Source organism: Anser brachyrhynchus (assembly GCF_964034855.1).
Source record: "Anser brachyrhynchus genome assembly, chromosome: 8".
NCBI lineage: Eukaryota > Metazoa > Chordata > Aves > Anseriformes > Anatidae > Anser > Anser brachyrhynchus.
The window spans coordinates 5,116,785-5,129,971 of record NC_137702.1 but is presented as its reverse complement, the minus strand read 5'-3'; the positions used below and the strand labels follow the sequence as shown (position 1 = coordinate 5,129,971).

The window sequence follows — 13,187 nt, the reverse complement described above, 5'->3', positions numbered from 1 at the left end:
GTTGTGATTCTTAGGATGGAGCAGCCGGAGCTACTGCAGTTGCTGCTTCCTTCTTGGTGCACCCAGGCAGAGGCTCAGCGCTGCACAGGCTCTCACAAACATTTCTTAGACTCTTGCATGGGAGGCATGTCTCTAAGCCTACTCTCATTCTCTTATATTTACCAGGATGCAAAAAAAATTACACAGACAACTCTGTTCCCACTTCTCTTCCAGCTACATAAAATGGTGAGCGCCTCCCTTGCATTTTCTGATTTTTTTCAAAGTTTATTTGAAGCTAAGGGCAGGCAAATGGGTTGTAAATGGACTAATGCTGAGCCTGGACTGGGATAGTGAAGAGCAAAAGTTCTCAGAGGGGAAAATGGGTAAGCAAATGTGTTGGACCATTCATCAAAAATAAATCTTCCTCCAGCGTCTTGCTTCTCTAAATAGAGTTCTAACAGATACTCATTTACAGTTTGGATATATGCCGTGAAATGTTTGACATACGGTTAACTTCATGTTGTTCATTATTTGAGGCTTTCTAGAAGTCTTATGTGGGATTTGGTGCAGAGCTATGTGGCCGTGCAGGACGGATGGCATCTTTTCCTACCGCTTGTGCGTAGCGATGCTCGCTCACAGGCTGTGTCATCTCATCAGCTGGGATGTCAGCGGCTGCTTGGAAAACCCATTCCCATCCATAACTCAGCCATGTGCAGTAGGCACAGGACATACATATTTTGGAAGAGAGATTGCATCAGGGAGAAGGGTCAGCAGCAGGGGCAGCGCTGCGTGGGTCTGCAGGTGGTTTAGCTCACTGCCCCCGAGAACCCACCCGCAGCAGCTTTTGCCTTTCCCATGAGCAGAGCATGGTGAAGAGATGCTCCTCTCTGGTGCTCCAGTGCTTCTGGAGAGCCTTTTTTTTTTAACCAGCCAAACTCCGTTTTTGAGCAATCTGGAGAATTTTGCTGTGTGTACATGGGAGCTGGAGCTCAGGCTAAGCAGCAATGGCGACATAGCTGGTGGGAGCAGCGAAGCTTTAAAATTCAAGCTCTGCTTTGTTCCCTGTGAAGCCAGCAAACGTTAGATTCTCCTGCTTGCTGGGGAGGCAGGAAAGACAGGAATTTCAAAACTTCATTCCTTCAATTCGCCTTTCCCTCAAAAATGCTGTTCTTCCTTTAACTTCTTCTCTGGTCTCCAGTCTAAGCCAAGTTTTCATAACTCCTTTTTCCCCCACACTCTGGTTTGAATTAGTGCAGTGTCTATCACTTTTAGCTGACTTTGTGAATAAACTCTTACAACGCAGGGAATGCCTTGCTTTCTAAATGACTTAAGTGATAATCAAATTTAGCGAGATGAATTAGAGCCCAGGAAGTTTGGAGGGTGCATTTATTTTAGTAGAACTTGTGGTGCACATAAGTGACCGTCCTGCTGGCTGTCCGTGTGAAGAACGCCTCATGGGAAATACTGTCCATTTTGCCTCGCTATCTGGTTTTCACTTTTGCGGTAATCTGAAGTTTTGGAAGGTGCTAAAATCACAGCTATCTGCTTTTGTTGCCAGAAATGGACTAACACTGAGAAATCCCAAGAGGAAAATGTGCTTTCATCCAAGCGGAGGCCAGACAGCCAATTATCCTTCCTTAATAAGAACAACAACTGCTCGATGCTGCATCATACTTGAAACTAATAATGAGTTAAATAAAGACATCAGCAACTGGTGGAAAGTGAAAGAATACCAGGAAATAGCTCCTCAGGCATCTTTTTAGCTCACGGAACTCATTGCCACAGGAGATGGTTGTGATGACTGCTATTGTCCAAAGGCCACAGCCTTCACTCAGGAAAATCTACCACTTTTCTGCGTGAGAAATTTTGGAGGGAGGTTTTAGAAGAGCTTGTCGAAGCAGCAAGGTGGGACAAGAATGACGCTATGCTTTGCTTTGCAAGGTGACTGCTCACAACAGCTAGGAAACTCTGTCAAGGCTTCCCGGGAAGCCTGGCTAGCTTAAAATAGACAACCTGGGAATAGCTGTTCCTGGAATCATAACACTTAATGTGCCACGCTTCCTCATTTCCCCTCTATGCCCTCAAATTAGTGGCCAATTTAATAGAAAGGGGTTTCTGTGTGCAACAGCTGTCAGGTTTCCATTGCAGGACCACTTGTCAACCATACCCGCTTCCCATCTGATTCTACAGAAAAAATCTCATCCAGCCTTGTTTAAGATCTTAATGAATGCCTATGAAGAAACCCCGGAATGCCATGGAAAAATGGTCCATGAGCCCACCACGTGTGCAGGTGGGCAGCCTGTCCCCAGCCCCAGGTTTCCACCTCCGCACTGACAGATTCTGCCCGAGGCTGCTCTAATTAGATGGAAGATTGTGTGAGGACCTGAGCAGATTTATTCAGTTATTCTGCATATCTTGACACCAGCGAGGTTTTCTCCAGGGCCTGCATGTTGATTTTGACATTAAATTTCCTTTATAGGTTTGTAAGTTTATACTTCTGACAAACTTGGCCGATGCTTTTTCCACTGATGCCCTTAATGGGCTTCATTTTATGATCAACTGGACAAGCTGGGATTTCTAGCTATATTATTTCCAGAATACAGTCTGGAAATTACACAATGAGCTAAAGCATAGCCGTGAACCTCTTATCATCATAATCAGATATATATCACAGCGCTACATAGGAAGGGCTGTCTGTACAACAACTGGGAAAAGGTGTGAGTCATCGGTTCTTACTCCATATACTTAAGTGAAACATCACACCACAGCTCATAAGATGCGATTACACGTGAAAGGGAAGGTTTGAGCGATCAGGGGTTATCACTGAAAATTTGCAACAGAAATGACCTGTGATTCACTTCTGATTTCTGAGGGTTTTGCATTTTTTTGGAGCTAACCTAAAGCAATGAGGAGCACTTCCCGTAACATCTAGTGCCATTCACTGTACAAAGGCACTGACACACCATTTTTGACACATAAAGGGCAAAGGGCTTGCCAAACAGTTGTGTCCCAACACCTCACTATTGGCTGAAAATTGACATCCACACGTTACTCTGTATCGGCTCCACTGTGTCTTGTACTCATTATATTGGCTCAGGAGCTGCTTGTTTGCAGCCATGAATACATACATAACTTTTGTGTGCCATTCAAGCTCTCTTGCTGGAGACCTGCCATCATCTGGGGAGGTCACACGGATCTGATGGCTAGAAGAACAAACAAGTCTGAGAAAATCGATAGAAACTCTATAGAGCAGCACAAGGCTCCTTCCAAATGATGGGGAGCTGCTGCAAGCCCTACCTTTTAAAGTGTTTGGTGTAATTTCAGAAAGCTCAGTCCATGAAAAACAACTGCTTTGCTAACTAAATCAAAATATTCTATATCTTTCCTGTCTCCTAAAGACAAAATCCATTCATAGCAGTATTGGGTGCAGCAGAAAACCTATGGCCTCCCTTCTTTGTGCTGTTCCCTTCTGCCTGGACAAACTTTCATCCTATTCCTTTTGTGAAGTCTCATTCTCAATAATGAGCAGCTAAGCCACAGCCAACGTGTGTCGTGGGAACATGACCAGTAAGAGACACTTAGAAGAAAGAAGAATCCATGACTACACAATATCTTGATAGTTAACTTGATTAGAGCGATTAATACTAACACAAACGAGAACAAAATGCAAAGTTTTGGGAGCTTTTGGGTGAAAGCAAACAGTGCAGTTTCCCATGAACTCTTTTGCTCCCTCGCTGGCTTTAGTCATACCCCAAACGTTCACGTCGCTTCCTCTTTTCAAGACCTGGATAGTCATGTTGACCAAATATTGGTTTTATAGTTATAGTTGATATTTTTGTTCTTCTTACTCAGGACAAACAAAGACCAATGATGGAAGAGGAAACCTAGCTGAAGTCATGGCTGCCAAGGAGAAATGTTTGTCTAGAGGATAACTCGAATCAGACATGCACATCTGAACTACCTTCTGAAATATTACAGTTGTGACTTGCAGGAGGGCAGCTGGGTAGTTATGACAATGCTGTCTGGCTTTCAGATCCATGACTCTATATGTTCTCTCTTTAAAAATCCTTTTCCTCAGTATTTAAGAAGTTGATTTTCAGGTGCTGATTCCTAGATGGAGTAACAACCTCCACCCATCTTGAACTATGAAGCTCCTCTTTTATTAATATAATTACAGCTCTTTTCCAAAGGCCACTGAACTCCACAGCTCTTCACTGACTCTGCCTAGCCCTGGGTTAGAGTATGTATATATAGAAAATATTGTCCTGCAAAGGTTTTGAGACTTGGGTTTTGCTGCCACTTTACATATTGAACATGACTGAGGTTTCAGTAATTGTTCCAATGGAGAAAAGCAGAAGAAATTTAGCTCACCCCAACAATCGCTCTTGTCTGATGATCTGGGTTTGATTACGGGCCTTTGTAGATGCCTGAAAATCAGTTCATATCCTTTGCTTCAGAGGCAAACCCTGTAAAATGCATTTAGTATCCCACTGAGTATTGCTTACATTTAATTCTGTGCTTATTTTTGGTCACAAACTCAGTGGGAAACTGCGTAAACAAAGCTGCAATAAGCATACACACGCGCACACAAAGAGATTGCCAAGCAAACGGTGCCAATCTGGGTAAGTCTAATGTAAACATCGAGTCTAGACAAAATGATCTAGAGACAGAATCCAACTCTGATGTCAAAGGAGATCAAATGTTGATAAAATTGCTTGAACCAGGGAGCCAAAGAGGTTTGTGTTAAACTTGGATAGTGGTTGACAGTGATGTTTTTACTCAGCTTGAGTTAATGGAGTTTTTGACCTAATATATTACTTCAGACTCCCTGAATCTGAGTTAACAGGTCTGAAAGCCTTTGCTTTGGTTAGCCCATCGATGCATGGTACAAAGCCTCTCTTCCAGCCCTGGGCAAAGCCTCCACCATGCTGTCTGGTGCAGATACAGTCACCCTACAAACCCTCATGTGCTACCCACAGCATGCCAAGTCCTTGCCAGCCTCCTGTGACACAGGATGAGGTAGATGTGGTACATGGGTACATGGTTTAGTGGGCAATATTGGTGGTAGGTGGATGGTTGGACCAGATGATCTTAGCGATCTTTTCCAACCTTAATGATTCTATGATTCTGTGATGTGGCAAATGCAACCTCAGGGAATCTGGTCACAACAGGGGGCTTCAGCCCCGGCACACAGAGGAACCAACAGCAAGAAGCTTTACGTCTGGCAATACAGATTTTACCAGCAAAATATTTAATTCTATAGTGATTAACCTCTACAGGTGTACGGTCTCAGGGACAGACCAGCCCACCTGGTCCTCAAATCCCCTTTCCGTGTCTGTTGGTTCCTGTGAACGTAGGGGGTCCAGGCACTGCAGTAGCTCTGCACAAAGGGGTGCCATCCCCTCCTGTTCTGCAAATAGTCCTGAGTGCGTAATGCAGAGCTGGCTGCAAAGAAAGTGGCTCAGAAACTTCTATGCATTTATTTGCATTCCAAGAAGGGCTTCAAGGTAAGCAATAGTCGTAGCCCAGCAGCTGGGCAATGCTTACCACCTGGACATATGCTCCAGTAGAACTGCAATGATGAAATAAGGCACAGGCTCCGTGTGATCTGTGCCACACTACTTCACTGTTAAAATAACGGTATTGCTTCTTGAGGTCTTGTTAATACTATACAACACGAAAGTTAAGCATTCTTGAATGATCTGGGCAGGGACAGGAACTGCTGTCCCTGCCCAGATCATTCAAGAATGCTTAACAATCCCCTCTCTTCACTTCAGTGTTTTTATTAGTAGATTTTGCATGCCTTATCTGAGATCCGTACCACATACTCTGCTGGCCCATTGTGTCAATTGGTCTATTTGCAAGAGTGCTTGGTCAGATCCTAATTTGTCTTGAGGTTGCCCCGCCAACATCTGCATGCACTCTGTTCTAGATGGGAAGCACTTAGCCTGATTTCTGGAATAGAGCAACAAAGTTTCCAAAAACCAAAATAACTTTCAGAGCAGAAAGTGAACTAACAAAAAAGTTATTCATGGGAAATGACTTAGAGTGCAGAACAATATGTCAGTTACTAAACAGGTTAGGGTCAGTGGCATGAAGGAAATAAGCACCATGAAAGAGAAAATCTGCTCTGTGGTTCCTGTGGCGGGACAGATCTCCCACAGCCTGTGTCCTCAGCTGCCTCCCTCTGTTCCCAGAGCATGGTCTCGCTCCAGTTGACTTCCAGGACTAGCTGCAAGCCTCTCCCAAAAGGTGATCTTCATCTGCCCCAGTGAGTCAGAGCTTTAACCTGCTGGGTGCTGCTCCTCTGGCTCCTTGGCGAGCCACGTGTAAATGAACACGTTGGACTAAATCATGGCACTGATGTGCCTGGAGATCTACTCGGAGGAACCAACAGGGACGTCACAGTCCTAGTGGTACCAGTGCAAGGGCCACCACCAGCTCTGGCCCTTCCAATGCTCCAGGGTCCCCCCCTGCCTCCTCCACCACTCTAAGGAAGATGCTCTTTCATATTTCCCCCAGCTGCCCCTAAAGGCATAGAAAAACCCTGAAATGAGGGAAGTCGTATAATGTGTTTTGAATTTTGCTTAAAAGCATATTAAACCCCCCCACTTTTTTTTTTTTCTTTTTCTTTTGGGGGGATTTCCTTTGTTTTACTGAGCAGCTGCAGCCTGCAAGGTCCCAGAATTGTAATTTTGGCCTGCAACAGCACCATATACTGTCACAGTGTGTATTACATATCCAATAAAGCCTGACTATTGCGTCCTCTGGGCACACTTTAAAATAATTGCTTGTAAAAGCACATACTCATCTCAACTGCACTCGTCTGAGGGACCAGAGACAGAAAAGGCTTCCCACTTTCCCAGACTACACATTCTCCTCGTCCTCCTCCATTGCCCCCCAAATCAGCTTTTCCTAGGGAACTGCTCAAAGGCTGAGTCTGCCCCTTCAGCCTTGCCCAAGGCTGCACAGAGGTGGCCGAACGTGTAGAGGAGGAAACACCTTGGGGACAAGGGGGTGGCAGAGGAGATGGAGTGGAAGAGTCCCGTCTGTCCTGATGGAGATGGAGGGAACCCTTATTCCACCTCCTCTTCCATGAGGCAGAGGAGAAGCAGGGCCCAACCATGGCAGTGGATGTTGACTTGCCTACAAGGACACCATGCCACCCTGGTGGCTGCCATCACTCTCTGCCTTTGGCCATTATGAACCTTACGGTTCAAACATCAAAACTCCAGCATAACACCTAAGGAAAGCAATTTCTCCAACCAACATGGCTTATGACCCCCTGAGACTGTTCCTTTCCTCTTTCACCTCTTAAATCCTCTGTGCAAACCAGGAGCCCATAACCCTTTCTTGGCTATTTCACCCTGTCTCAGAGTGACTATTAGAAATTAGTGACGAGTGAACATCCAGTGCTTTGCAGTTTGGGGTCACTTCACTTTAAATAAGCATCCAGACATTCACAGCTGAGCTAGCCAAAGCTCATTTGTCTCAAAATTTTCTCACGCGATTTCAGGCGCAATTTCTTCTGGCCACAGCTGGGATTATCAAGAGAATATTCCTCTTTGCTTTGTTTTGGGATGTTTGGCTCAAGTGATAGCCAGAACTGGAAGTTAAGGGAAAAAAAATCCTGATTTTGTCAATTTATCTATCTATCTAATCTATACTCTATGTGAGAATATTTATGAGAACTTAAAACCTTCGGAACCCAAATTAAATTTTATTCAAAATGGGGTTGAGTTGGATATAACCTTTAGGAAAAAATTTGGTTCTTAATTTTTATCTTGACAGACACAAACTCATAGGGATCAACATTTCAGTCCATTTTGAAATGGAAATCATGTAATCTGACTTTTTTTTTACTTTTTTTTTTTTTTGGCTTGTGTATTTTCAAGGCTACCCACTTACGGAAAGTAACAGCGAAAGTTTATCTGCTGACAGCTCATTGCCAGAATTCCAGGCAGGGGCTTGTAATATTTACACAAGGTGTTTCATTGTGAACTTTCTGTATGCAAGTGTATTAAAACTCAAGAAATACACACAGCAAGTTGCAGAAAATTAATTCTCTTTCCTTCATTCCTGTACTTGCAAGCAATCTTTGCCAGTCCTCTTTCCATTCCAGAGCACAATAATGCCCATAAAAGACCAGAGAGTGTCTGCTCTATGCAACATTTCTGCTTGTTTATAACAGGAGGGGAAAAATGGATTGAATTTATTACAGCTGGTGGGGGAAGTCTGTTTTTGTCCATTTTACCTGATTGTTGCCGAAACCATATGTAAAAAATAAGTGAAAAGAAGCATACCTGCAAAGAAATTCGGCTGTTGAGCTTTCTGCAGGGTTTTCCTGAGGTCTGACCTTTGGCAATCATGGTTTTGCCATGCTTTACAGAGATCTAATTGTTCCTAATTTCCTGTCAATAAATGGTACAAGGTGTGGAGTTGCACTTTTAATGTTAAATTTCAATCATTTGTCTGACTTAATAGACATGAATAGCTCTTTCAAATGTAAGTGCTTTCAGTCCATGTAGGATATATTTGTATTGAAAACCTATTTTGAGTGGATAAAGCCATTATTCAGGATGTAGGAAAACATTTCCTACCTATTGCTGTCAAGCTCTGGGGGAGCTGTGAGCTCAGGGCTTGGATCTTCTGATCTCGGGAAATAGACTCTATAGTAAGGGTATTTTTTCCTTCAGTGAAAATCACAACAGGTTCCTGCTTGCCATGGGGAGATGTGGCCATGCTCTGTCCCAGGCGTGTCCAGTCACATCCACATGCATCTGGGTGGCATGCAGGTGTCCTCCCACCACCAGGCTATTCCTGGGGGCACAAAACCAACACTTCTTGGAAACACTGTTGGTCCCTTGGCATCTTTTTCCTCTTCCCCAGGATTTTGGAATTTGGGTCTTCAGGTGTTTGCTTTTCCCTGTGTGGGAAGCTCCCTCCATCCCTGCCATGCCCGTGATGTGTAGTAACTGCAGCGTGGGCATGCCCTGAGTCACAGAGGCAGTAGCAAAAGCCACATCTAATTCTGGGAAGGGAGTGCCAACTGCCTGACTGCAAGCCTCTATCAGAGCCCATCTGAAAGTCTTCATCTAAAATATAAAGCAATACTTCTGCTGGACCTTGATCTGGCTAGGTGTGATGAGAAGAGTAGTGTTTCTACAGGTTGATACTTCAAAGAGGCAATAAAGTCCTAGGGAAAATTGCTTTTGACTTGTGATGATGCAGTTAAAGATTTGCAAAACTGTTTTAACAGGATGCAGAGGAACTTAGAGCTATTAGTGATAGGTGATAAATCAGTTCAGATAAAGCAGTTTGTGTGTAGAAGATCAGTACTTGACTTTACTGTAACCATGAGTAACATTTCAGTAAATAACAATTTATTGAAATCTTTAAGTCAGCAGTCATTCATCCTGTAAGGTTTCCACAGGTGAACTTGTGGTCTATGTTGATAAACACTGTTAGGGAGCAGATAAAAAAAAAAAAAAAAGACTCACCATATAATTTACCCAGCCAGTCCCAACCCTGAATCAGAGCAATTATTGCAATTACTATGTCCTTGTGTTTGGTATTTTTCATTCAGCTTTACACACTCGTCTGAAAGTTCCTGGCAGGACACTATATTCTGTTGGTCTTCTATCACATTCTAAAGCACTTGATTACACCAAGAAAACCAGTAATTTCTCTATGTTTGAAGCTATTCTTTCCTTTGTTGTGTACGATGCTGCTTTTCCAGTACTGAATCCATGAAAAATGGCTGTATTTTTCCTATGAAAAAAAGATGTGTTGTAACTTTTCCTTAACATAGACTGTGTTTTAATATAATTCAGCTCATAACTAATCCCCTCCTACACAGATAACATTTTATACTTGAGTTTTGCTCTTTGAGCTTTTCAGCTTTTCAATTCCAGCACTGGATTCATATCAGGTTTCCTCTCTTAAATAGTTCTCCTGTCTGTTTTGTATAACTTCCAGTGGTTTGCAGAGTATCTTTGTTTCAAAATCTGTTGGTCTGCTCTACTGGGACTACATATGTCTCTGTTGTGTTTAACTATCCCCTGCAACCTGTTAATATAGCATAATGGGTTTGCGAAGATAAAAACCTTACCAACAAAATAATACTCCTTTCATTAGAAATGGACCCTGAAAAAAGTAGATACTTGAAATGAAAAATGTTTCAGGAGGAGAAATATCTAGGTCACAGCTTTTCTCAATTTTTGTAATTTAATGCAGCCTGGAATAATTGCTGCATGCATTCTTTTGAAATCGAGTCCTATAATGTTCTTATTGCTCAATCTCTATTTTCGAATGTTCTTGGTACTGTACATTGTTCTGTTTTCCAAATAATTACATTGTAAAAAAATGCTAGAAAAGTAAGTTGAATCAGAGTTTATCCAAATATTGAAAAGAAATGTAGCCATCCACATCGGCCTGTTAGCTGTTGGTTTCGTTGTGGGAAATTAGCTCCACCTCTGAAGACCTCACTGCCACAAAGCCTGAAGCTCTGGAGAAAAATACACTGTTGTGGAGCTGTTGGGGGGAGTAAAAGACTTATGGCTCGAGACTCAGGTAATCTTAGGGTAATCTGAGGAAATTAAGTAGTGTGTAAATGGTGCATAGGCTTTCTGCATCATGCATGCTCTTCCCTTTGGAGCAAACAGTGGGATCATGCACAATTTCCTACTCAGGATTGTGCCCTTCTTCTCATGCATATGCTACAGAAGACATTTTGACAGCATTCAAAAGTCATTAAAAACTATCTGATGGAGGCAAAAAGGTTAAAGTCTCTCTCCACACTTTCTAGGAATTACCTGACAGACCCAGGTACCTTACCAAAAAGCACTTCCACTCTGGGCTATCAGGCTCAGAAAATGGAAGGTGGGCAGTAAATACCCTCATTTTGGTACAAAAGCATTTTCCTTTCTCTTTAGCTTGGTGTTTTCTTTGCTGCAGTGTGCCAAACCACTGTGCACCAGTCCACATGACACCAGCTCAGCAGAAAGATAAAGTAAGAGCTGAAGAAATTTTTCTAATCATCCATTAGGGGAGAAAATGTTGGCAGATTTTCAGATCAGGCATAAATATTTGAAAAGTTGGGCTATTAAACTAAAAGATTGTGTTCCTCTCTGTAGCTAAAAATAAGGCACTTGAAAGAATCCCAACATGCTGCATGAATCCTTCATGAAAATAGTGTATGTAAGAAGTGGAGCTCACAAATTACTTTTATGTGTTCTTCAGTATCTTTGCACAAGTGCCCTTTGAAACGAATAGATTTAACCTCTTTTCTCTTTTGTTGTGCCTAAGAGAATCACTTTTTAAATAACAAAAGGAAGAAAACTTAAACCGCTCTACTGAATAGTTACTTATCTGCCCTCTCAGCCACTGCAATCCATCTCCATCTCTTCTCATAAGGTCAAGAAGTGGGCTATGTACCACGCAGTCTTTCAGGTAGGGTTTGTAACTGGGCCATTTCTGCTGCTGAACAGCCTCATATACTTCCCACCGATGAGTTCAGTGGCATGAGAACGAAACTCAGGAACATCCATCACAGGTGGATGGGATACTGCCAGATTTCTCGTCTTACCACTGATGACCAAATAATTTCTGTTACGGATGATTTCCACCCGTTTCTGTTACGGATGATGGCAGCTTAGCTGGATTTATGCCCAGCTAAGTTGTCATCACATTTTTAACTGGAGAGAGTTTTGTTTTGTTTGTTTGTTTGTTTGTTTTTTTCCTTTCCATCTTTGATTTAATACAGAGATCTGTCCTGGCACAGTGACAGAAAACCTAAATTAGAAAACCTTTCATTGAGGTTTTGCCTATCAAACCAAATAGTTGTCTCTCCAATTACTCTTGTAGAAATAGAGGTTAACCAGCTGAGTTCAGTCATAGCTGACATTCTCCAACAACCTAGATGTTTTAAGCGGTGTTTTTGCCAAATTTTTAATTACACTGCATAGACAGCACAGATTTTCTATTTCTCTAGCCCTGTTCAAATTTATTTTTTTTTTTTTTGAGGACTCATCACTGTGTCCATATTCAAAAATATATATATATCTGCATCACCCTTGAGAGTATTTCTAAGGTATTTAATTCTTAGTTTTTATTCTTTATGGTGATTACTGCAGTTGGATTGCACTTCTGGCTTTTTTGGTTAGTTTAGTGGGATCTTTTTTTCCTGATTCAGATTATTAGTCATAATGACCATTAATAGCCATATTTCCATCTGGTTCAGCTGAGGCACGCTGGCTAGTGCAGGAGTTCTTCCGCGGCAGATGCAGAGCTATCGTTATGGATAAGGATATCATATCTTTATATCCTTATCTTTTAATAGCTTAGTGTTGAATAACCAGCATTCAGTGTGGGTAAAAGCTCCCATCCCTTTTCATTTGGCATAGCTGTGCACTACTGCCTGTCTGCTTGCTTTAAGCTGTGGTGGTCTCACAGAGCATGCATAATACATGCCCCCTCTTGTCCCCAAAAGTCTCTTCATCAGTTGCAAATAACATCAAACAGATCAGTTTTTCTTATCAGTATTCAGATGCCAACCCTTTTTTTATTAGCCGTTAGATTTACAGGAGAGTGCAATATGACTTTATTACATGATCAAAGGAACTTTGTTCCAAGTTTCCAATGTGAATATTTGAATTATACAATTTCTTCCCATTAATTTTTTGCTTCTGTAATTGTTCCTGTCAGTAAATGTGTTCGTTATTGGAAAAAGAAACTGAAAAAGAACATAAGCACTGCTACAGCACATTCAATAAGGCATTAAAATGAGTATTCCTGGGAACTGTATTTGTAGTATTTTCCCAGCTGCATGTCTTCCAATGGACAACTCTACAGAAAACTTAAAGAGAAAAGGAGCCTAGGTCATTTTCCATGGAAATCATTGTTCATTTAGCACAGGGACTGCAAGACTGGACACTGGCAAGAAATAATTCAATAGCAGGATCTTCTCTGCCTGGGAATATGATTCATTTGTGTGGTTTATCTGAGAAGTCTTGTCTGACTTTAAGTATTGAAAGAAGCAGCTGGTTAAGAGGAAGATTTGAAGCACTTTTGCTTGAAAATGTGGCCCTTTTCTAACAGCAAAACCAGTCTATCCCTATTCTTTTGGAAATCTGAGATGACTGCTTATTTGAGAGAGCTTAAATGTACATCTATTCTTGGTGGTAAGCCCTGTATTTTCATTTACATTC

At 42.1% G+C, this 13,187-nt stretch overlaps 1 long non-coding RNA gene across 1 annotated transcript in view; it reads left to right on the top strand.

Annotated features, from left to right (window-relative positions):
- Positions 1–13,187, top strand: part of LOC308199117 — a 369,069-nt gene that overhangs the window by 262,010 nt on the left and 93,872 nt on the right. The window lies entirely within an intron of this gene.